This window comes from Pan paniscus, chromosome 11 (assembly GCF_029289425.2).
Source record: "Pan paniscus chromosome 11, NHGRI_mPanPan1-v2.0_pri, whole genome shotgun sequence".
In the NCBI taxonomy this organism is placed as follows: domain Eukaryota; kingdom Metazoa; phylum Chordata; class Mammalia; order Primates; family Hominidae; genus Pan; species Pan paniscus.
Window position 1 is genome coordinate 109,821,700 of NC_073260.2, and position 25,082 is coordinate 109,846,781.

Consider the following 25,082-nt stretch of genomic DNA (forward strand, 5'->3'; position numbering starts at 1 on the left):
ATAAGACACATTTCCTGCCACGCTGGAGCTTACAATGTAGTAGCAGAGATAATGTATGCAAATTTTAAGGCAATGATAATAGTACTTTTATAAGGACTACTAATTATTGAGTTCTTACTATGTGCTCAGATGCTTTATATTTGTTATCTCCTAGAAGTGGATATTTTCTACTCATTTTTTTTGACAAGGAGAATGAGAGTTGGAGGGGTTCATTCATTCAGTCCACAAATAGTTATGAATGTCTATGATGAGCCTGGTCACTGTGCTGGGGACAAAGAATATGAATAAATGAGTAGAGGATTATCTAAATATAATCCCTGACTTTAAGAATCCTACTGTCCAGGAACAAGTAACTGCATGTTTTTGCTACTTGTTTACTCTTCCATATATTCTAGAATGATGATCTCTCCATCACACCCTACCCCCAGTCTCAAACACCACTATCCCAGTGAAGCCTTCTTTAACCCTCAGACAAGTTTGGGTTCACGTCTAACATGATTTCATGACACTGAAACCTTTGTTTTATAGCACTCATATCAGCTTTTAATTATATCTTTATTCTAGCCATCATTAATTAAATTATAAGGTCCATGAAAACAGGTATCATATTGCAGGAGGTTTCTTTCAGGATTGTAATCAGTGTCTGGAAGGGGCCAGCACAGAGTAGGTACTCAATAAATATTTTTTGTCTGTATGAAAGAAACAATATCAATAGGTATCATCTACTGAGGTTATGTCATGTGTCAGGCACTGTGCCAAACACTTTCTATACATCATTTTATTTAATCCTCATGAAACCTTACGAGGTAGGGAATATTTATAGATAAAGATGCTAAGGCTCATATAAATAAACTTTCCAAAGTATCACTGTTAGGGAATAGGAGAAGCTGAATGACTCCAAAGCCTAAGCTCTTTCTTACTATGTTATATTGTCTCAAGATAGCAAATATGGAAATATATATAAAATATAAATATTTATGTATACATATGTATGCAAATATATGCACATATAAATATAGACACACATATAGATACATACAAATCAAAGTTAAAGACCTAATACTAATCCATCCCCTCTCTGATTCCCAGAGCCCATTATTCATGCCTGTCTTACGGCACCTGTAACAGTGAGGATGTTTCCAACTCCAGTAGCAGGAAATACAGCTCGGAATGTATTAAATTAAGAAGGAATGTACTATGTCTCTAACAAGAAGTCTGGAAGGCAGCCAGTTCCTTGGTTGGTCAAGTCAGCAGCTCTACCATTCCATCAAGGACTCGGGTTCCTTTCATCTTTCTGCTCTCTTACTTTTGGTGTGTTTTCTACAAGCTAAAACTCCTCTCAGTCACAGCATGGCTGCTGCAGTTCCAGGCATCATGCTTCACTATTCACACACGAATGTCTCTCCCACTTCCATCCCTTTAAAAAAGCTAAATAAAATCAGTTATGTCTAGGATAATTGAGCAGTGGAACAAAATCAAGGAATAAAGAGCAAATGGCTGTTAGGCCACAGCTGTTGCCACCTTTTAATTAATTAATTAAGTATTATTATTATTTTTATTATTATTTGAGACAGAGTCTCACTCCGTCTCCCAGTCTGGAGTGCAGTGGCACAATCTCGGCTCACTGCAACCTCCACCTCCTGGGTTCAAGTGATTCTGCCACCTCAGCCTCCTGAGTAGCTGGGATTACAGGGGTGCGCCACCACGCCTGATTAATTTTTGTATTTTTAGTAGAGACAGGGTTTCACCATGTTGGCCAGGCTGCTCTCGAACTCCTGACCTCAAGTGATCCGTCCACCTTAGCCTCCCAAAGTGCTGGGATCACAAGCGTGAGGAACTGCACTCGGCCCACTTTTTAATTTATCATTATTTATATACCTGTCTTATCTTTCGTTCTAGATTATAAACTCCTTAATGGCAAGTCTTTATATAATAACTTCTGTATACCTTAACAAAGTTTACATCTTTGTTACCCTTCTGTTCCTAATATACGCTGTATGTTGTATGCTTTATATTTACATACATAAACATATACACGTATACATAAAACATGATTTTAATGTTTTATAAAGGGGTAAATGCTCAATACATGTAAGCTAAATGAACGAATTTTGGGAGACACTCTTAGAAGGATGGGTTAGTGTACATAGTGTGGGAAGCTTTGAATAGCAGCCAGCACATTTTAAGAATGTATGGGGAGTTTTTGAGCAAATTAGGAAGGTGTGAGGTTTTTTTTTTTGTTATTTTTTTGAGACAGAATCTTGCTCTGTTGCCCAGCCTACAGTGCAGTGGCATGATCTCGGCTCACTGCAGCCTCAGCCTCAAGTGATTCTTCTACCTCAAGCCTCCAAAGTAGCTGGGCTTACAGACATGCACCACCACGCCTGGCTAATTTTTGTATTTTTAGCAGAGAGGGGGTTTCACCATGTTGGCCAGGCTGGTCTTGAACTCCTGACCTCAGGTAATCCGCCTGCCTCACCCTCCCAAAGTGCTGGGATTACAGGCATAAGCCACCACACCCAGCCGGTATGGGTTTATAAAAGTAGATTCAGAGGGGCTCATGAACCCCCCTGGAGTGTACACAAATGTGTGTATGGGCATACTTCAGGGGGAGAAGGTCCGAAATTTTGATGAGCTTCTCAAACAATTTCATGAGCCAAACATTTTACCAGCGGGTATAATAAATGAGAGAAAGCCTTGAGTCCAGTTGAGCCAGAGAGCTGGAAGAAACCTTGGAAATCATGTGCATAAACTTCTTCATCTGGAGCACAGAAAAGTTGGGTTTCTATTTTGATAACAGAGGATGAATTTTAAATACACGTTAGTGGGTCCTGTTCACCTTGTTGAATCTAATACCCACATGCAGGAGTTTGCAGTGGTGAAATGAGTGAGTAATAGTACCCTGAGCAACGGAATGGACTTTCCTGTAATACTAGTTTTCCAAAGCGAGGATTCATTTATCCACCCACATTTCCAGGGGAGAGTCAGATTTTCATTTCATGGGTTTCCTCCCTCTTACTCTGTTTTGTTCCTCCTCCTTTCCTCCAAAAGAAATTATCACCAAGGACCCACCTATGGGTGGGGACTTGGTTAATAATGTTTTTCAAGGAAGTATGACACCTTCTTCTTTTCTGCCAACTAAGGGAAACATGCCTCTTTCATGTCCCATATACAAAAAACAAGAATTTCCAATAAGCGTGTTTTATAAGTCACAATGACATTATTAAAAGGAAATCTGCAACCAGCCCAAACCTAAGACAAGAAATAGGTGAAAACTTAAATGGATAGACAGAGCCAACATCCTACTCCAGCTCAGGTAAATCACTGAAAGCATGCCCTCTTCAGGTCTGGGATCCACCAGATTGAATAGCGTCTTTGAACCTTGAAAAATAATGTCCTGTAGCTTTACAGGATTATGAAAACATAGTGTAAACTTATCATTGAAGGGGCTCCCAAATGTGCATATATGAGCAAAAAAAACCCTATACCGCATTCTCCCACTTGTCCTTAAAGGAGATTATAAATCCTTTGATAGCCCTAAGAAAAACTGCAAATCGGGTAGAATTTTCTTTGGCATTCACTTTTCCTGCTTCTGGCCTCTGGTCTCCCCCTTGGGCTCCCTTCTCTTTCTTACCCTCATTTGAGGATATTCAAATTATCTTTAATGCCTCAGGGCTCCTAATTTAAGTCTATTCATCCATCCAGCCCATTGATGTATTAATTCAGTTATCGTTTATTTAGAGTCTATTGTGTCAAGCACTGTGCCTGTTGGAGTACTAAGATGGCTGACAGGCTCCTGCCCTAGAGAAGACAGAATTTTCCTGGCTTGAGAGTTTGGGTTTCATTCTATAGGCAAGTGCTTTTGAACCTTGGCTGTGTATTAAAATTACCTATGAGCTTTTAAAACACAGAGAGACTGTTCCAATGGGTGAAGATGGCGTTTGGGGATCAGCAGGCCTTAGTCTATATATTTTTAAAGCTTCACAAGTGATTTTGCTGCAAGGTCAGATAATGGTGAGGTAGGGAGCCACTGAAGAATTCTCACCACATGAATTCTGCACTCCTGAGCAGATTTCTTCTAGAAAGAAAATATCGTGCTGTTCTCCTAACCCTTTTCGATCCTCCTGTTGTTTTCCACTGAAACTCTCTTCCAGGCTCTTATAGATTTCAGTTCTACACAATTAAGGAGTGACATTACTCCTATCCATTAACTTAATTGCATTTTTAGCTCAGAGGAAATAAGGGTCTTTACCTATGTTGATTTTTCTCCTTAAAATAAGTTGCTCTTTAAACAATTTTCTAAATTGACATTAAATTATACACATTTACTGCTTATAACATATTGTTTTTTAGTAAATAACATTGTGAAATGACTAAATCTAGCTAATAACCATAACACATTACCCCACATAGTTACCTTTTTTGTAGTGAGAATACTTTACGCTTTCAGCCATTTTTCAAGAATACAATGTACTGTTACCTGTATCCCCATGTTGTACAATAGATCTCTTGAACTATTCCTCCTAAGGGAAATTTTGTCTTTTGACCATCCCCCAACCTGTTCCCGGCAACCATCCCAGCTCCTGGTAACCACCATTCTACTGCTTCTGTAAGATCTTTTCTTGTTTTAGATTCCACAGGAGTGAGATTGTGCAGTACTTGTCTTTTCATGCTTAGTTTATTTCACTTAACATAATGTCCTCCAAGTTCATCCATGTTGTAACAAATGACAGGCTTTCCTTCCTTTTTAAAGTTGAATAGTATTCCATTGTGAGTATATACCACATTTTCTTTCTTCATTTATTTATTGATGTACACTCAGCTTAATTCCATATTTTAGTGATTGTAAATAATGTTGCAGTAAACATAGGAACGTAGATATCTCTTTGACATCCTGATTTTATTTTCTTTAGATATCTACCCAGTAGCGGGACTGCTAGGTCATATAGTATTTCTGTTTGTAGTTTTTTAGGGAACCTCCACATTGTTTTTCATAATGGCTGTACTAATTTACATCCCCACCAATAAATAACGTGGTAGTTTTTCCACATCCTCACCGATGCTTATCTTTCATCTTTTTGATAATAGCCGTTTTACTAGGTGTGAGGTGACATCTCACTGTGATTTTAATTTGTACTTCCCTGATGATTAGGGATGTTGAGTCTTTTTTTCAAATGTCTGTTGAAGATTTGCATATATCTCGTGGAGAAATGTCTATTCATATCCTTTGCCCATTTTTAAATTGGATTACAGTAGCTTCCCCCTTATCCACAGAGGATGTTTTTCAAGATCCCCAATGGATTCTTGAATCAGTAGATAGTACAGAACCCTATTTATACTATTTTTAAAATTTTGACAACAGAGATGGCTGCTAAGTGACTAAAGGGCAGGTAGCATATATGTAACATGGTTATGCGGGAAAAACAGATGATTCATATGCTGGGCAGATGAAGCCCGACAGTGCAAGATTACATCACACTTCTCAGGATGGCACATGACTTAAAAATTATGAATTGATGATTTCTGAATTTTTCCATTTAATATTTTCAGACTGTGGCTGACCACAGGTAACAAACCACAGAAAGCAAAACCACAGATAAGGGGGGACTACTATATTCATTTTCTTGCTATTAAGTTGTTTGCATTCCTTACATATTTTGAGTATTACCCTTTAACATATATATATTTTGCAAATATTTTCTCCCATTCTGTGGGTTGTCTCTTTACTCAATTGATTGCTCCCTTTCTATGCAGAAGCTTTTGTTTGATATAAACCCATTTGTCTATTTTTGCTTTTGTTGCCTGTGCTTTTGGGGTCATATCCAAAATAAATCACCACCCAGACCAATATCATGGAGCTTTTCCCCTCTTTTCTTCTAGTAGTTTTATAGTTTCAAGTCTTACATTTAAGTCTTTAACCCATTTTGAGTTGATTTTAGTATGTGATATGAGATAAGGGTCTAATTTCATTTTTCTGCAGGTGAATATCCAGTTTTTCTGACACCATTTACCTTTCCCCATTGTGTGTTCTTGGTGCCTTTGTCAAAAATCAGTTGGATGTTGTTGCATGAATTTATTTCTGGCCTCTCTATTCTGCTTCATTTGTCCATGTGCCTCTTTTTAATGCCAGTGCCATGCTGCTTTGGTTACTATAGCTTTGTAGCTTGTTTTGAAGTCAGGTAGTATGAGGCCTACAGCTTTATTCTTTTTGCTCAAGATTGCTTTAGCTATTTTGTGTCTTTTATGGTTCCAGACAAATCTTAAGATTGTTTTTTCTATTTTGTGAAGAATATCATTTGTATTTTGATAGAGGTTGTGTTGAGTCTGTAGATCTCTGGGCAGTATGGACATTTTAACAATATTAGCTTTTCCAGTTCATGAACATGGATTATCTCTCCATTTATTTTTCTTCTTCCAATTATTTCATCAACATTTTACAGTTTTAAATGTAGAAATTTTTCACCTCCTTGGATAAATTTATTCCTAAGTATTTTTTTTGATAGCTTTTTCAGATGGGATTATTTTCTTGATTCCCTTTCCAGATAGTTTGCTATTAGTGTATAGAAATGACATTGGTTTTTATATGTTGATTTGTATCCTGAGACTTTACTGAATTTGTTCATTAATTCTAATGGTTTTTTTTTGATGGAGTCTTTAGGGTTTTTTATATGTAAGATCACATTATCTGCAAACAAGGATAACATAATTTCTTCCTTTCCAATTTGGACCCCTTTCGTTTATTTATCTTGCCTAATTGCTCTGGCTAGGACCTTCAGTAATATGTTGAGTAGAAGTGGTGAGAACAGGTATTCTTGTCTTGTTCCTGCTCTCTGGAGAAAAAAGCTTTCAAATTTTCTCCGTTGAGTGTGATGTTAGCTGTGAATTTGTCAGGTATGGCCATTATTTTATTAATGTACTTTCCTTCTATGCCTAACTTTTTGAGAGTTTTTATCCTGAAAAGGTGTTGAATTTTGTTGAATACTTTTTTGCACCCATTGAAATAATCACATGGATTTATCCTTCATTCTATTAATGTGATGCATCACATTTATTGATTTATGTGTGTTGAACCATCCTTATATCTCTGGGATAAATCAGGTTGATCATGGTGAATGATCTTTTTTATTTGCTCTTGAATTAGGTTTGTTAGTATTTTGCTGAGGATTTGTGCATCCATGTCATTAGTGATACTGGCCTGTAGTTTTCTTTTCTTGTTGTGTTCTTATCTGACTTTGGTGTCAAGGTAATGCTGGCCTGAAATGAATTTAAAAGTAGTTGTTCCATTTTGATTTTTTAGAAGAGTTTGAGAAGAGTTTCTATTAGTTCTTTAAACATTTGATAAGATCCAGCAGTGAAACCATCAGATCTTAGGCTTCTTTTTGATGGTACACTTTTAAACACTTTTTATTTTAAGTTCTGGGATACATGTGCAGAGGGTGCAGTTTTGTTACATAGGTAAACATGTGCCATGGTGGTTTGCTGCACCCATCACCTACGTATCAATCCCCACATGGGATTAGCTATTTATCCTGATGCTCTCTCTCCCCCTGCCCCCCGACAGGTCCCAGTGTGTGTTGTTTCCATCCCTGTGTCCATGTGTTCTCATTGTTCAGCTCCCAGTTATGAGTGAGAACATGTGGTGTTTAGTTTTCTCTTCCTGTGTTAGTTTTCTGAGGATGATGGCTTCCAGCTTCATCATGATCTGCAAAGGACATGATCTAATTCCTTTTTATGGCTGCATAGTATTCCATGGTGTATATGCACCACATTTTTTTTATCCCATCTATTATTGATGGGCATTCGGGTTGGTTCCATATTTTTGCTATTGTGAATACTGCTGTAATAAACGTACATGTGCATGTATCTTTATAATAGAATGATTTATATTCCTTTGGGTATATACTCAGTAATGGGATTGCTGGGTCAAATGGTATTTCTTATTCTAGATCCTTCAGGCAGTAATAAATAGCCTACCAACCAAAAAAAGCCCAGGACCAGACGAATTCACAGCTGAATTCTACCAAAGGTACAAAGAGGAGCTGGTACCATGCTTTCTGAAACTATTCCAAACAATTGAAAAGGAGGGACTTCTCCCTAACTCATTTTATGAGGCTAGCATCATCCTGATACAAAAAACCTGGCAGAGACACAACAAAAAGAGAAAACTTCAGGCCAATATCCCTGATGAGCATCAATGTGAAAATCCTCAGTAAAGTACTGGCAAACCAAATCCAGCAGCACATCAAAAAGCTTATCCACCACAATCAAGTTGGCTTCATCCCTGGGATGCAAGACTGGTTCAACACACACAAATCAATAAACATAATTCACCACATAAACAGAACTAATGACAAAAACCAGGTGGGAGAATTTTTTTTACCAATTCAATCTACTTACTCATTATAGGTCTGTCAAGGTTTTCTATTTCTTTATAATTCAGTCTTCGTGGGTTGTATGTGTCAAGAAATGTATCCATTTTTCCTAGATTATCCAATTTATTGCTATGTAATTCTTCATAATAGTCTCCTATGGTTCTTTGTATTTTTGCTGAATCAGTTGTAATATTTTCTTTCTAATTTATGGTTGTATTTGAGTCCTCTTTTCCTTTTCTTATTCTAGCTAAAGGTTTGTTGATTTTTAAAAAATCTTTTCAAAAAGCCAACTCAAAATTGTTGATCTTTTCTATTGGTTTTTAAGTTTTAATTTCATTTGATAATGCTATGATCTTTGTTACTTTCATCGTCCTACTAACTTTGAGCTTTGTTTTTGTTTTATAAGTTGTAATGTTAGGTTGTGTATTTAAGTTCTTGCTTCTTTTTTTGAAGTAGGTGTTTATTTCTTTAAATTTCCCTGTTAGAACAGTCTTTTCTGGATCCCATAGGTTTGTATGTTGTGTTTCCATTTCCATTTGTCTCAAGAAACTTTGTAAGTTTCTTTTTAATTTTATCATTGGCCCATTAGTTGTTCAGGATTATGTTGTTTAATCTCCATGGATTTGTGAATTTTCTGAAGTTTCCGCTGTTATTGATTTCTAATTTTATACCATTGTGATCAGAAATGATGGCTGATAGGATCTCAATATTCTTAAATTTGTTAAGACTTGTTTCATGGTCTAACATAAAATCTATACTGAAGAATGTTCCATGTGCAGTTGAGAAAAATGTGTATTCTGTAGCTGTTGAATGGAATGTTTCATATATGTCTGTTAGGTCCATTTGATCTACAGTGTAGTTGAAGTTCCGTGTTCCCTTATTGATTTTTAGTCTGGATGATCTGTCAATTGCTGAACATGGAGTGTTAAAGTCCGCTACTATTATTGTATTGCAGTATATCTCTCCCTTTAGACCTATAAATATTTGCTTTATATATTTAGATGCTCTGGTGTTGGGTGGGTATATATTTACAATTGTTATATCTTCTTGCTAAATTGATTCCTTTAATATTATATAATGCCCTTCCTTGTCTCTTTTTATGGTTTTTGACTTAAAGTCTGTTTTGCCTAATATACATGTAACTACTCCTGCTCTTTTTCTGTTTCCATTTGCATAGCATGTCTTTTTCCATCCCTTCACTTTCGGTCTATGTGTGCACTTACGGTGAAGTGAGTTTCTTGTAGACGACATATCATTGGGTCTTGTTTTTTCAAAATACCTTCAGTCACTCTATGTCTTTCAATCAGAAAATTTAATCCATATATATTCAATGTAATTATTGATAGGTAAGGACTTACTACTGCTATTGTGTTGTTTTCTAGTTTTTTTTCTAGATCTTTTCTTTCTTCCTTCCTCACTTGTGGCTTTGTGGCTCTTTCACTTCCTTTGTAGTGAAGTGATTTTTTCTAGTGGTATGTTTCAATTCCTTGTTTTTTATTTTTTGTACATCTACCGTAGGTTTTTGTTTTGTGATTAACATGAAGCTTACAAAAAAACATTTTCTAGTTATTGTAGGTTATTTTAAGCTGATAAAAACTTAACTTTGATTGCAAAGCAAAACAAATCTTCACACTTTTACTCCACTCCGCCAACATTTTGAATTTTTTATGTCACAATTTACATCTCTTTGTACTGCATGTCTCTTGACAAATTATTGTAGCTCTTATCATTTTTAATAGTTTTGGTTTTTTACCTTCATTCTAAAGATGTAAATGATTTATCCACCACTATTACAGTATTAGAGTAGAGATGGTCCTCAACTTACAATGGTTTAGCTAACAATTTTTTTACTTTATGATGGTTTTATTGTGATGTAACCTCATCACAAGTTGAGGAGCTTCTTATGACTTATGATGGGGTTATGGGTTCTACAGAATGTGTGTCACTTAGCACCGTTGCAAAGTCAATAAATTGTAAGTCAAACTATGAAGAGTCGGGGACTGTCTGCTGTGTTGCCAGCATTAAATGCGCTTTTAACCTGAATTTTTTTTACTTACCATGGGTATATCATAACCCTGTCATAAATTCAGAATACGGATGCTCCTGAAATTATGATGTGGTTATGATGTGCCCATTGTTTCAGGAGCATCTGTATTCTGAATTTGACTGTGTACTAACTTTTACCAGTGAGTTTTATGCTTTTAGGTGTTTTTGTGTTATTCATTGTCATTCTTTTATTTAAGCTTGAAGAACTTCTTTTAGCATTTCTTGTAAGACAAGTCTGGTGGCAATGAACTCCCTCAGCTTTTGTCTCTCTGGGAAAGTATCTCTCCTTCATTTCTGAAAGACAGCATTGCTGGTACATTATCCTTGATTGGCAGGGGGTTTTTTCCCCTTCAGTAATTTGGATATATCACCCTACCCTTTCTTTGCCTGTAAGATTTCTGCTGAGAAGTCTCTGCTAGCTATATTGGAACACCCTTATATGTTATTTGCATCTTTTCTCTTGCTGCTTTCAAGATCATCTCTTTGTTTTGGATTTTGACAGTTTGATTATAATATGTCTTAGGGTATTCTTATTTTGATTGAATCTGATTAGAAACCTTTGACCTTCCTGTACCTGGATATATTTCTCCAGATTTGGGAAGTTTACTTCTATGATTTTTTTAAACAAGCTTTCAGCTCTTTTATCTTACTCTTCTTCTTTGGTTCCTTTGACTAGAACATTTGTTGTTTTGATGTCCCATATATCCCATAAGCTTTTCCCATTCCATTTCATTTTTCTTCTCCTGGAACTGCATAATTTCAAGTACTCTGTCTTAGAGTTCACAGATTCTTTCTTCTGCTTGATTAAGTCTATGACCTATTGCTCTCTACTGAATTTTTCATTTCATTCATTGTATTTTTCACTTCTAGGATTTTGTTTGATTCTTTAAAATTATTTTAGTCTTTGTATTACATTTTTCATTCTGGTCACTTGTTTTCCTCACTTCATTGCATTGATTCTCTGTTTCTTGAAGTTTGCTGAGCTTCCTTAAAATGATTATTTTGAATTATTTGTCCAGCAGTTTATGCATTTCCATTTCTTTAGAGTCAGTCATTGACCCTTTATTTTGTTCATTTGATGATGTCTTGTTTTTCTGATTATTATTATTATTATTTTTTGAGACGGAGTTTTGCTCTTGTCATCCAGGCAGGAGTTCGGTGGCGTGATCTTGGCTCATTGCAACCCCCGCCTCCCCAGTTCAAGTGATTCTCCTGCCTCAGCCTCCCAAGTAGCTGTGATTACAGGCGTCAGCCACCACACCCAGCCAATTTTTGTATTTTTAGTGCAGACAGGGTTTTACCATGTTGGCCAGGCTGGTCACGAACTCCTGACCTCAGGTGATCCCCATGCCTTGACCTCCCAAAGTGTTGGGATTACAGGCGTGAGCCACTGCGTCCGGCCTTTTCTTGATTATTCTTATTCCTTGTACTCATGTGTTGATGTCTTTGCATTTGAAGAAATATGTGCTTATTACAGTCTTCACAAACTAACTTTTTCTGAGAAAGATTTGCAGCAGGCACACTGCTACAGTGTACCAGAAGCCCAGGACCGATGCAGCTGGCATAGCACTGGGAAACCCCAGGCTTCTGGCCTGCCGGAAGCCCAAGTCCCACTATGGCTGGTTCAGCTTTGCCTGAAGCCTGGGGCCTGCTGTGGTTGGTGTAGTGCTGAGGCACACCAGACGCCTGAGGACACTGATGGTTCCCTGCTGCTGAGAGCTGTATGGAGCCCAGAACCGCTAAAGTTGGCCTGATGGTGATAAAGACATTGAGTCCACCATGCAAGCCTGAAATCCGGGGTAGTATGGACATGACTGGTGCTGAGACTCATTCTGCAGGGTCTTGTGTAAAAGACTGTGGGGGAGTCTTCCTGGTACTGAATTTTACAATGGTGGGCCCAGTGTTGGGGCCTGAGAGAATGTCTTAAGTTCACTTACCTCTCTTTCCCCTAAGTGGACAGTATCTGTCTCTGTGCTATGCTGCTTGGAGTTGGGAAGGGGTGACACAGGTAATGTAAAACTCTCCTTTCTACCCTCTTCAATGTATCTTTTCTTATTTTTGTGCTACCGCCAGGCACTGTGATCTCTCATATGTTTTTCTTAGCCCTTGTGAAGGTATTTTTGCATGTGGGTAGTTGTTCAAATTGATGTCTCTGTTGGGGGACAATCACTGGAGAGTACTACTCTACCATCTTGCTCCATCCTTCTTCTAAGTTGCACTTTTTATCACGTAGTCATTACACTTATTCTTCCATCAGTATTTAGCATTATAATTCAATAATTTTCAACTATTATTGGCCCTAAAACTTACTTCAGGCACTTACTGGCAATGCCTCTTTCTGGGTTCCATACCCAAGGATGCTGATTCAGTGGGTTTGGGGGTATGCTCAGATATCTGAGTTTTCTTCCCTTTTTAATCATGAAGATTTTAAAACCAAGCTGAAAAAAAGTACCAAAAATACTTCTATACATTCTACCTTAATTCAACAATTTGTTGGCATTTTGTCATATTTGCTTTATATCTCAACTTGTATGAATGAGTGTATATGTGTATTCACTACATATTTCTGTATTGTTTGAACATGTGAAAGTAAATTTCAAATATCAAGACACTTCCACTTTTTTTTTTTTTTTGAGGCGGAGTCCTGCACTGTCACCTGGGCTAGAGGGCAATGGTGCGATCTTGGCTCACTGCAACCTCCGCCTCCCGGGTTCAAGCGATTCTCCTGCCTCAGCCTCCTGAGTAGCTGGGATTACAGGCACATGCCACCATGCCCAGCTAACTTTTTGTATTTTTTTTAGTAGAGATGGGGGTTTCACTATGTTGACCAGGCTGTTTTCGAACTCCTGACCTCATGATCCGCCTGCCTCAGCCTCCCAAAGTGCTGGGATTACAGGCATGAGCCACTGCGCCTGGCTGACACTTCCACTTTAATACTCCAGCATGCATCTCCTAAGAATAAGAATATCCTCCTATATAATAAGAATACTATAATCACTCCTAAGATAATTAACAGTATTTCCAAACTATCATCTATATTTTGCATTTTAACAGAAGATTCTGGACCTAGTTGTCTCTCTCTCAAGTACAGTGGGACAAGTTTCAGATATTGTGACAGACCAATGGGGAAGATTTTGGGGGAGCAAGCAGCAGGTCTTATGAGACAACCCAAATAAGCCTCAAGTTAGCTTTGGGTTGACTTCACAAAGTTCATCAGACAAATGTGCTATCTTGCCAGAATGGCCACTGCACTTGACACACAGTCTAAGCTAACGCAGATAGGTCATGTGGCTTCTAGGAGCCACTCCTACACACTGATTTCAACTATAAGACAGGGGAAATACTCTTTCCTGCCCCAGGAAACTTCAAAGAAAATCCTCCTGCTCTCATTTTCATAATAAAAAGTTGACTGGTGAATGTAGAAAAAGGCATCTATATAATTAACTATATACCCTGGTTTAAGTGATAAAGTTTGCTTCAGTGTAAATGATCAGTCAAATTACTCCCCTCTGTGATTAAAGAGTTAAAATTGTGGCCCAGCGTCATGCTCCAGGGCAGCTGTAAGAAATAGAGATCATGGGCGTTGTAGTGTGATAATTCCGCATACTCTCTAATATTGTCTCCATAAAATAGCATCAGCTGCTGCTGCTTATGGTATAACTTTAATATGCTCTTTTAATATTTACAGTATGCCTATAAAAGATTTCATGATGACAGTTGGTGGTTCCCGTGGTAATTAATAAATGACAGTACAACTGTGATCAGATAGTTTTAGGAAAGAGTCTCTCAGAATGCTGGCTTTCACAAATCCAGGCCTGGGGATGATTTCTGGGGGCAGGGTTTTCTAAACCTGAGGTTGACCCCATGTCGTTATTTGCCTATGTGGTTTTGTACAGTTTTATCTCCAGTTTCTTCCCAAACAGCAAAAAGTGGGAAAGAAGACGGAGGAGTTAGTAAGAAGGTTGCCTGCTAGAGCAGATATGAATTTGGAAGTGACTTTTTTGTTTTTGTAATGCAGTTGTAGTGCAACTTACTCCTTGACAAAGAATATGTAGATATGTGTGAGTTTGGTAGGTCTTGCTACCTGAAGCAGCATAGGTAGTTAATAAATCCCACATGTGGTCAGTGTCTTCTAAGTAGTTGGTCAATCTTTTACCATTGATTCCACTGAATTATTTGATAGTGTTTGCTTGCCTCAGGCTATTCATCACCACACTTTGAGCCCGTATTGCCTATGGGATTTTCTCACGCATCTCTATTTGCTGTTGCATCCATGTGAACCATGTTTTTTATCAGCTAAGGCTGAGGCTTCCCACGATGTGTCAAAAGGTGAAATTCCAGGTGGCCTAAATTTTCCCATTTGTTAGGTGTAGGTACAATGAACTCAAAGCAGGTATGTTGAATTATTATAGTATATTTGTAAACCAACAAAAGTTAATTCTATAAAGTGTTTTGGAGCCATAAGATATAACAGAAAGTATTTTTTTTGTTACTTTTGGTACCAGGATTTTCCTTGAAGAACTTGGAGATTCATTTCTGTATTCAACATTCTCTTCACCTGAGCAAAGTGAAGAAGTACTGTCTCCTTCTGCCTTTTCATCTCCTTTCCCAGAGCTCAGCACTCTCCTCTTTCCTTTGACTTTCTGAGAGCTCAGCACTTCCCATTCTGTGTCCACATGTAGCTGAGGGTAGCCATTAGATTGAAGCTCTCAGCTTTCCTCTTCACTCTTTCAAAATCTCCCACTTGGGTATTCTCTGGCTCTTCTTTTGCTTCTGACTTTGAAGATTAAGTAGCTATTCTCCTAGCAAAGAGAATCCTCTTATCTGGACTCTTGATTCTACTGGTGCTCTTGCCCCATGCTTTAACTCTTAATTCTAACTTGTCTTTCTTCTCTTTTTATGATCTTATCTTAGAGATAACTCATGCTTCCTCATCCTAAAACACAAACAGGAGACAATCCATTAACTCATTTCAAAACCACCTATGCCTACTGTCTCTATTTCTAAATAATCTCTCTTCTCAGTTTAATTACCTAGTTATTAAAAATCTACTCTTGAGTTTTCCAGGAAAATCCTGGTCACTAAATCTAATGGTCTTTTCTCATGCCTTATGTTCAACCTTTCTTCAGACTTTCAGATCCCTGCCTGTCCTCCACCAATTTCCTCCCCTCCCTGGACTTTTGCAAACCCTTTGGTATCAAAGACCAGATATAGATCCCTCCTCCAAGGGCCTGCCAATCACTCTCATTCTTCCTTTGTACTTTTTAGTTTCATTGTGTATTAATTCAGCCAAACTACTGGACACCTATAATGGATATAGCGTTGTGGGAAGCAACGGAAAGACAAACACAAATAAGACTGGATATGTTCTTTCCTGGAGCTCACTGTCTTCTGGGGAATGTTTATAAGCAAACAGATCATTACAGCATGGTAAGATCTGTGATAGATGAGTCAAGAGAATCCTGTGGAAGCCCAATAGAAGGTGCCTAAGTTAGTCTGGTTGTTCAGCAGTAAGAGACTACCAGAGATCTGAAAGAGGAGTACAGAGTTAGCAGCTGAGAAGGCAGGGAAAATGATGGGCCAGCAAGCAGTTTAGTGCTACTGTAACATACACTGGAAGGAAAAGCAGAGGAAGGAGTTGAGAGATGGCAGCAGAGATGAGACTGAAGAGGTCAGATCGTTAAGGAACTTTTATGCCATGCTAAGGTTTCATGGGTAGAGTGATGAGAGTGGTTAGGTTTGCTTTTATGAAAGAGTTCATGAGTGATATTGTGCAAAAGGGATGGGTTGGGGGCAAGATTAGAGATAGGATGACTACTGCTGTAGTACAGGTGAAAAATAATGACAACCTGAACTCAGTGCTGTAGGAATGCAAAGAAATGAATGGCTTCGAAGGATCTTGTGGAAGTGAAATTGATCGAGTTTGGTGACTGGGTGTGAATGGATTGAGAGGGAGGAGACAGAAGTTCTTAGTTTTCAAGCTTAGACAACAGATGTTTCTGAAATTGCAATACTAGGGGGAGAAATAGAGCTGGGGTGGTAATGAAAGATTTGTTTTTGAACACGTTGAGTCTGAAGGTTTGTGGAAACATTCTTCTAGGACCTGCCATAACTGGGATTTTCTCTTTGCTTTGGAATAGGGCTCTTTTGATTTTTAAAATGCCAATGAGGTAAAAATTTGTGGGACAGCAAGAGATAAAAGCCAGCGAAAGGCCTTTATATACTCTTATTTCTTATCCAAAGCAATGTGCAAATCATATTTAGATGTTACCCACCACTGGCTTCAGCCTTCCACCTGAAGGTAATTGTCACAATAGTTACTGAGTAATTTCTCATGCCAGATTCAGGTTTAAGTGCTTGACATGTATTGATTCCTTTGATCGTCATACAATCTAATATGATGACTATTATTATCCATTTTTTACAGATGAGGAAATGAAGGCATCAGTAATTAAGTAACACATACTTAGTAGTGTTAGAATCAGGGAACAAAACCAGGCAATCTCCCTCCACTATATCCTCCTCCATTCTGAGGTGAAGAGTTTCCAATCATTCACAAGGCAGGAATTCACAAACTCTGATTCATGGGGACCAAATATGGGCTGTTGCTCGTTTTTGTAAATAAAATGTTATTGTTGCATGGCCATGTCCATTCATTTACATATTGTCTATGGCTACTTGGCCATCCAATGACAGAACTGAATAATTGCAACAAAGACTAGACCACAAAGCTAAAGATGTATCTGGCCGGGCATGGTGGCTCATGCCTATAATCCCAGCATTTTGGGAGGCCGAGGCAGGTGGATCACCTGAGGTCAGGAGTTCAAGACCAGCCTGGCCAACATGGTGAAACCCTGTCTCTACAGAAAATACAAAAATTAGCCAGGCATGGTGGTGCACGCCTGCAGTCCCAGCTACTCGGGAAGCTGAGGCAGGAGAATCACTTGAACCTGGTAGATGGAGGTTGCAGTGAGCTGAGATCATGCCACTGCACTCCAGCCTGGGCAACAGAGACTCCATCTCAAAAACAAACAAACAAACAAAACTATATCTGATCCTTTAAAGAATGCATGCAAAGTGCGCTAGACCCCCAATTTGTCATTTCTCCCTTCATGTATGGGAGTGAACAAGGATAGATGTATGACCTTTGTTGTTATAGCCAAATCTCTGCAGAGATGTCCCTGATAACTTCCCAGTCAAGGCAGAAACTTCTGATTTTTTTTTTTTAATCATTTACTCTTCCTGTGGCAGAAATTGTGGGCCAATGATAAAACCGTTTACAACTTCCTTTGCTTTATCCGGGGTACAAAGTGACAACTTTCTCGCTAAGTTATTAATGAAGACATATATATATATATATATTATATATATATATATATATTTGAGGGGCAAAGAGATTAAAAATAAAAGGGGCACTATCCAAGAGATTAGTAGATATTTTTTATTTTCCTTGCAAACAAACAAGAAGTAGTCTCTTGGAGGAAGGGAGACACAGAACCTTAACCTGACATGTGTGAGAACAGCAGTACTCTCTTATTTTTCATGACTGGTCCTACAGACTTCGCACCCATTTGAGCCATCATAACAAGTGTGTAGTGGGGCTTCTAGAATTTACGGCTCTGGAGCCCAATAGAGTGCAGGGCTGGATATATTGACTCGGAAGTAATTGAAACATAGGAGATTCTTGAATCATTTCTTTCTCTATCTGATCCTTAAAGGTACTGTGGTTGTTTCTGCCCTTCGCTCTCTTCTCCTACTACATCCCATTTCTTGGTGACCAAATCCACTCTTACATTCTCAATTGTTCCTGCTGGCAGAGATTCCCTGAAGCCATATTGCAACCTTGAACTTGCTTCCCTAGTTCAGCCATAGACGCCCACTTTATTTATCTATTGCTAGGACATTTGTTTCCTTTTTGCTATTTTCTTTATAATGAACTCTCTCAACAAAAATCTCAATCTCCGTCCTTCATGCAAAGAGGTTGGCACCATCAAAATTGTCCTACTTTTAATATGTTATTTACGTTTTGATAGGGAAGGACTTTTTAAATCATTTTTCTATACCCATTTTACTTCCCTATTATCTTGGGACTCTGTTAATTCTATTTACTTAAATTAAGCTGTTGTGAATAGACCCTACTCACAATTTTTTTTTAGAAAGCACCTGTTTCCTCTGCTTTCTACATCAATCCACATTTCTTCAAAAGATGAGGGATGAGGATGACCTAGTCAAAGCCTTGCTTCCTCCCATATTGGAAGAGTCCCTGTGTGAACTTATGAGCCTTATTACTTGAAATGGAAGCTACTTTATTGTGCTATTGACACGGAAAGGGAGACTGTTTCTTGACTTTGAGTCCTGGGGAGTGGAAAACTTTCATCATCAAATGAGTTGTTAAAACCTAGAGGATTACACCTGTAGCCTGACAAACTCATATTTATTGCCTTGCATAGAGAGATGTCACTCCTAGGCAAGAGGGAGGAAGGAGGTATCTTTTGTAAACTGAACTTCCACTGAAGAATTTTGAGGAGCATCTAAGGGAAGCAGGTATCCATTTTGGATTGGTTGTTTTGAGGTGGGATTAGGAAAAGAGAGATTTAGCCAGGATTGGATGCTGTCATGAGGGGATGATGGCTGAGCAATTGGGTATCTCTAGTAATAAATGAAAATAGCCAGCAGTCAGGGGCATCATTGGTGAGAAGTCAGCAATCACCTAAAGAGGGGATCATTATGGCACTTTATAACTGCTGCATGACCTTGGCAGAAAGTGTTTCCTGCTAATTTTGCAGCTGGCTTTATCTGTGTCTGTCCTCCCTGTCTGATTAGTGGCAGGGCTTCTTTTCTCTTTTCAGTCCAAATTGATTCTCACTCTTTTAATCCAAAAGAGATTTTAACTCTTTCAGCATCCTAGACTCAACTCATCAGAACATTCACTAGGATGCGTTTTCCTACTAGCACTTAACCAAGTGTAAGAATCTCAGGTTCATCATGATTTAATTGAATAGAAACTTCTAGAGCCACCATCAAACAATCCAAAGTTGAGGTAAGGCAATGTGGCCTAACAGGTTCCAATGTAGAATATTTAGAACCTTTCCAGATGCCCCACTACTCTGCCTTTTGATAATACCACTGCCCTCACTAATAGTCTTTTCCAGCTTGGAGCAGGTCATCACCTTTTGCCAAAAGCCTAAGGACTCTTCATTGGGAATAGCATTGTTTCTGAGGCTCACCATGCTTGGAATCTGTTCCACCTTTCCAGCCCTCTCTCTTTCCATGTATCCTACCTTTGAGCCACACCAGAGGGATTCTTGCACTTTCATTTCTCTATGTTTTTGCTTACACTTTCCTCTCTCCTGAAATTTCTTTCCCTCCTTTCCCCCAATCAAAATCCTATTCTCACTTGCCTGATACAGGAACCATTCTCCAAGAAGCCACCCTTGAACTATCCCATGGAAATTACTAGTTTCTTCATTAGCACTTCCATAAAACTTTCCTTGTAACTCTGTTTAGCATTGCTATTTTTTTTTCTCCTAAGCACACAGTCGTTTTTGTTTGTTTGTTTTGCAGTTTTCCTTGATATTTGGGGAAAAATGTTTATTTTACCTACTCTCTACATTCTAGGGATATTTCTTAGCCTGAAGTTCCTGGCTTCGCTGTGATCCTTTGGAGGCATAGGAAGGTGGGGCAACTTGTGAAACTTCATATATATAAATTTCATATATATAAATATATATGTTCCTGTATGTGTGTGTGTATATATATGTGTGTGTGTGTGTGTGTGTATTTGTGTATATGTGTACTTTTCTGGGGTCCACAACTTTCATCAGATACTCAAAGAGATGTGTAACCCAAAAGAGAAAAGAGGTTAAGAAGAACTTTTAGAATATTAGATTGTTATGGCACAGGCACTCTGCCACTCAAACAGATGGGAGAGACAACTATAGGCAACCAAGAAATCATGAATGTGCATCAAATATGGGTGCTTAAGGCATGGTACCCAGCTGGGCAGGTGGAGAATGCCATCCATCCAAAGCTGCCAAGGGCTATTAGCCAGTACTGATTAAACTCTGGACTGCACTGACTTTTGGAAATTGCACTAAAATCCAGATCCTCCCTAGTCACGGCACAGAAGCACAGGAGTTGGCTGTGTTTACCCTCATAAATGCCCTGACTGTGCCTTTGTTAGAAGCTCGGTTGGCAGTGGCAGCAGTGCTACTTGTCCTTGTCTACTTTTTCTACTTCCAGATAAATATTAGTTTGATTAATAATCACATTTCAGTTTGTCCCAGGCCCCATGGAGTAGATTAGAATTCTGGAGGGAAAAAATATGGTACGATCTATATCGTCTTTCCATAATACACCCAGTAAATAGAAAATCTCTTCAAAAGATTACCTGATGCCACATCTCCCTCACCCCCTTATTGTTACCCAGGTGCCTGAATGTATGGGTTGCAATACAATATAACCAATGCTTAGCATGAATGATAGAACCAGATGACTTGACCTTCAGTGTAAGGGATAGGCAGGCCTTTGATTATACTCATGAAATGCCCATGCTAAAAAGGTTCATGTTTTTGAGGATGTTTCTCCTGCCTCTTCTCTCCTATTCCCTTGCTTAAAAATTCTCTGTGGAATTGATTTGGCTGATAAAAGACAGGTTAACTTATTTTAAAAAGGGACTGAAAAATCCATGCACTTCCAATTGTCATGTGCAATCATGGACCTGTCAACTAATTCTTATTTTGGCAGTTTTGAGATCACTTGTCACAAATTATTCCCTCTCACAGGGGTATCTGAAGAGAAAGCAAAATAATATGCAATTCAGGTAGCTGGATTCAGGTGGAGGGGATTCTACTTTTAATATGCAATTGGGTAGCTGGATTTGGGTTGGGGGGGATTTTACATTTAATATGCAATTCTGGTAGCTGGATTTGGGTAGGGAGGAGTCCACATTTAATATGCAATCAGGTAGCTGGATTTGGGTAGAAGGGATTCACATTGAATATGCAATCAGGTAGCTGGATTCCGGTGGGAGGATTCCACATTTCCTCTTCCTTCAAAGTGATTGTTTATATGTAATATCTCCTTCTTTTCAAACAGAGAAAGTTACAAAAATCCTACTACATCAAATGATTTATGAAAAATAAAGGTAATTCTATCAAAAGCAATTGTGACTAGTCTTTCAACCTCGCTATGCATATATCGGGGAGTGTATTTGTTAACCTGAAAGGCAATAAAACCTGTTTATGGGTAAATCAATTCCTACCACTGGGTTCTTTTGGGAATATCTAGTAATCTAGGTCAGTAATTCTAAAACTTGAGTGTGTATTAGGATCACCTAAAAGGCTTGTTACATCACGGATTGCTGGGCTACACCTAAACAGTTTCTACTACAGTAGATCTGGGGTGGGGCAAAAGAATATGGATTTCTCACAAGTTGCCAGGTGATACTGATGCTGCTGGTCTAGGTATCCCACTTTCATAACCACTGACCAAGAGTTTTTAAGGTCACAAGTTGTTTGTAATTAGTTCAGAAACCAGCACACAACATGTTTAAAAATCCTTAGCAATACAAGGTAATATGAGGCCCCAAACAAGCAACAATGTGTACTATATAAGCGCAGTGGTGAGAGAACTCTGGTTTGGCAAGATTTCCACTCTCAAATCTGGATAGGGTTAAGATCATCAGAGAGCAGGGCATTCTAGAATGGGGAAATGAACCAAATTAGTTGGAGCTAAGACTGGAGAGGTAGGTAGGGATGTGTCTGTGGAGGACTTTTAAGCACATCTTATAAGGAGTACAGATTTTATACAACAGGTAATATTTCTTCCACCAACACACTATCTCCTCCTGTGGCACGTGGGCACAAAGATCTAGCTCCACATTACTGCAAACGGTTTAACCTTCCCCAAATACTGTTCAGCCGGAGTGAGGTGGGAAAGTTAGTAGATCTCTGGTGTTTGGTGAAGATACCAAGTTAGACTGAGAGGTGGATTACTTGCATCGCTGAGTCCAAAAGTTGTCGGCTTTTGCAGGGATGGGAAAGCAGGCAACTTTTGGAGGTCTCCCAAAATATAAGAAAAGATTGTTTGGGTGTGGATTTAGGTTGAGGACAGGAACAGGAAATATCCTGGGATGTCTGAGGCAACCCAATAGAGGGTCTGAAGTGGACGAGACCATGCACTACAGTGCAATGCTTTTCCATCTTTACGGTGCACCCCAGGAGTCACCTGGTGATCTTGCTGAAGTGCATGTCCTGATTCAGCAGGCCTGAAATTGTGCATTTCTAAGATTGTGAGTTCCCAGAGGATGCTGATGCTGCAGACCGCGCTTTGAAGCAAGGTACCATGGGACATCCAGAACACCTGCGGGGAGAGAGGCCTGCTGGCCACATCCCCCGAAGAAAGGATACATGCAATCTTTTAAGCTAAGGCCCCCATCCTGTCTCTCGGGAGAGGTGAGCAGTGAGGATATGGGGACAATGAGAAGGACGGCTCAAGTAGGGCTGGGGAGGGGCAGAGGCGCCCAGGCGCGCCAGGTGCAAGCGCTCAGGACAGTGCGGTCTGCCTGGGTCCGCGGCTCTGAGGCCGCGGCGCGATTGCAGGAGTTTCGGCCCTCAGCGGCTCCCATCGCGGCTCCCGGGAGCTAAGCGAGACGGCGACGGCGGCAGTCGTCCCTCCCCACGCGGGCGCGCGGGCATGCGGACACCCACTCGGCCGGTCCAGGCCCTCAGGCTCCCGGAAGCGGAAGGGGAGAGCGGCCCGGCCTGGGCGGCGGCGCCGGAGGAGGCGGAGGTGGCGCGGCAGGAGGAGGGGAAAGAGCTGCTGGCGGTCGGGAGAGCGGCGGCAGCGAGAGGCGAGCCAGCGGGGACGGTGAGTGTGCAGGCGCGGGGGCGAAGCGGCCGCCCCCACCCCCATCCCCGCCCCCACCCCCACCCCCACCCCCATCCTCGGCCCCCGCTCCGCTCTGCCGGGCCCGCCCGCCGCTCCTCCGCGCCGGGACGCCCTCACCTGTCCCTGCACGCCCCCTGCACCTGCTCTGTTTGGAACCCGGGGGTTTCTCGGTGCCTCCCCGCCCCAGGCCTGGCCTTTTTCAGAGCGTCTTCTGCTAGAGCTACAGCCACTTGCTAAGTGCTCCTCCCTCAACTGGGGGTGGGGGGTTCCTGCTCTAGTCGAGACGATGTTGGCTAGTTATTTATTTATTTATTTTAAATCTGTATCCTGAGTTTCTCGCTTGTAAACTACAGTTTCTCTCTCCGCACCCCCGTCTGGAGACCTGCACTGGGATCCCGGGTTTCTCTGTGCTATTCCAGAGCTTTTCATTCATTCCAGACTTCTGGTGTGAAGCTGCAGAGAGGACAAACAGTTTGCTCCTTTATTGACCTCCTCACTCCTCTCCTCTTGATCCAAAGAGGTTTTCGGGAAAATGGCTTATGGATGGCAGCAGTTTGCACTTGTTACTGTTCACTGTAACAGGTCGCTGGATTGTAACTGCAGAGTCCATTTAAGTTACGGTCTTTTTCAAGCTATATGTGGGTCACATTTTAAGATCCCTTGAGAGTCAGGGTGGATGTCTGTATCACCAGGGCTGAGAGGACATGACCAGTTATTACTTTAAAATATTGCAATATAGCAGTCTCTAAAAGTACAAGAGAAAAAAAAATCAAGGTCATTGTGGCCGGGTCATAAATGATATTGTAAAGTTACAGTCCAAAGGCGACTAAGGATAATTAAGTGCAGTTTAAAAAGCTGTGTTAAATAGGTCCTCAGCCTACTATGCTAATATATGCACTTTTAAAAATTCACTGCTTTCCTTGTGGTAAGAATAATATTAATAACAGTCACCATTTGATGACTGCTTAGTATGCGCCATTCCTGGATTAAAAGGCTTTTGGTGTAATATTAAATTCTTCCAACTCTTTAGATTTTACTTATTTTAAAGGTAAAATTCGGAGAGATGCTCTATTTTTCCTTAGTTGTGCTATCTCTTAAAAGCAAAAAGTTATTTGAAGAATTGAGGGGAGAAATCCATTGGAAAGAAAGAGCCAAATGAGATTTGGTGTCGTGGAAAGAAAAACTAGATTCTAGTCCCATTTCTGTCACTATCCAGCTGTGGGGTTACAGGTAGGGCAATGACCCATGTTATTTCCTCTATACCATCAGAGAGTTAGACTAAATTATTTAAGGCTTATTTTAGCTTTTCCATGCTTACTTGGAAAATGTTTTTAAATAAGACCCTTTAACGTGGTTTGAAGGTACATTAAAAACATATACGAAGTATTAGTAAAATATGAAAATATAAGTTAAAATGTATAATTCCATAATTGTTTTGGTGTAGTACTCTTCCAGAATTCATCATTTTCGATGGAAACAATTCTATTAGATCCTTTCACACTATTGAGATTTCTGTTAACATACTTGAGAAGCTGTAGTTGGAATAAATGAAATAGATGAAATAGAGCGTCATTTAAAGAAAATGATGAGGACCGTGTCACTTTTGCCTACGAGGTACTTTGTTTAATAAGAGAAATCTAAGCATTTAAAAATGCAGACATATAATCAGTAACAGGAAGTTCTGAGACAAGAATCACTCAATCATAACGTGTACTTCTTATTTGCCTACTGCCTCATTTCTTTAATTCGTAATGACCGATTCAGAACCTGTGG

The 25,082-nt window shown here is 39.5% G+C and overlaps 1 protein-coding gene across 13 annotated transcripts in view; it reads left to right on the top strand.

Annotated features, from left to right (window-relative positions):
- The first annotated feature begins 22,787 nt into the window (after window positions 1–22,787).
- ZDHHC21 (zinc finger DHHC-type palmitoyltransferase 21) overlaps window positions 22,788–25,082 on the top strand; it is a 142,120-nt gene continuing 139,825 nt past the window's right edge. For 4 of the 13 annotated variants that reach the window (XM_063594015.1, XM_034967188.3, XM_014346118.5 and 1 more), the window contains exon 1: window positions 22,811–23,288. The gene's annotated coding sequence lies outside the window, so the exon portion shown is untranslated. Of the gene's footprint in view, window positions 23,289–25,082 lie in introns of all 13 variants that reach the window. The other 9 variants (XM_014346119.5, XM_055092124.2, XM_003822624.7 and 6 more) reach the window with 6 other exon arrangements.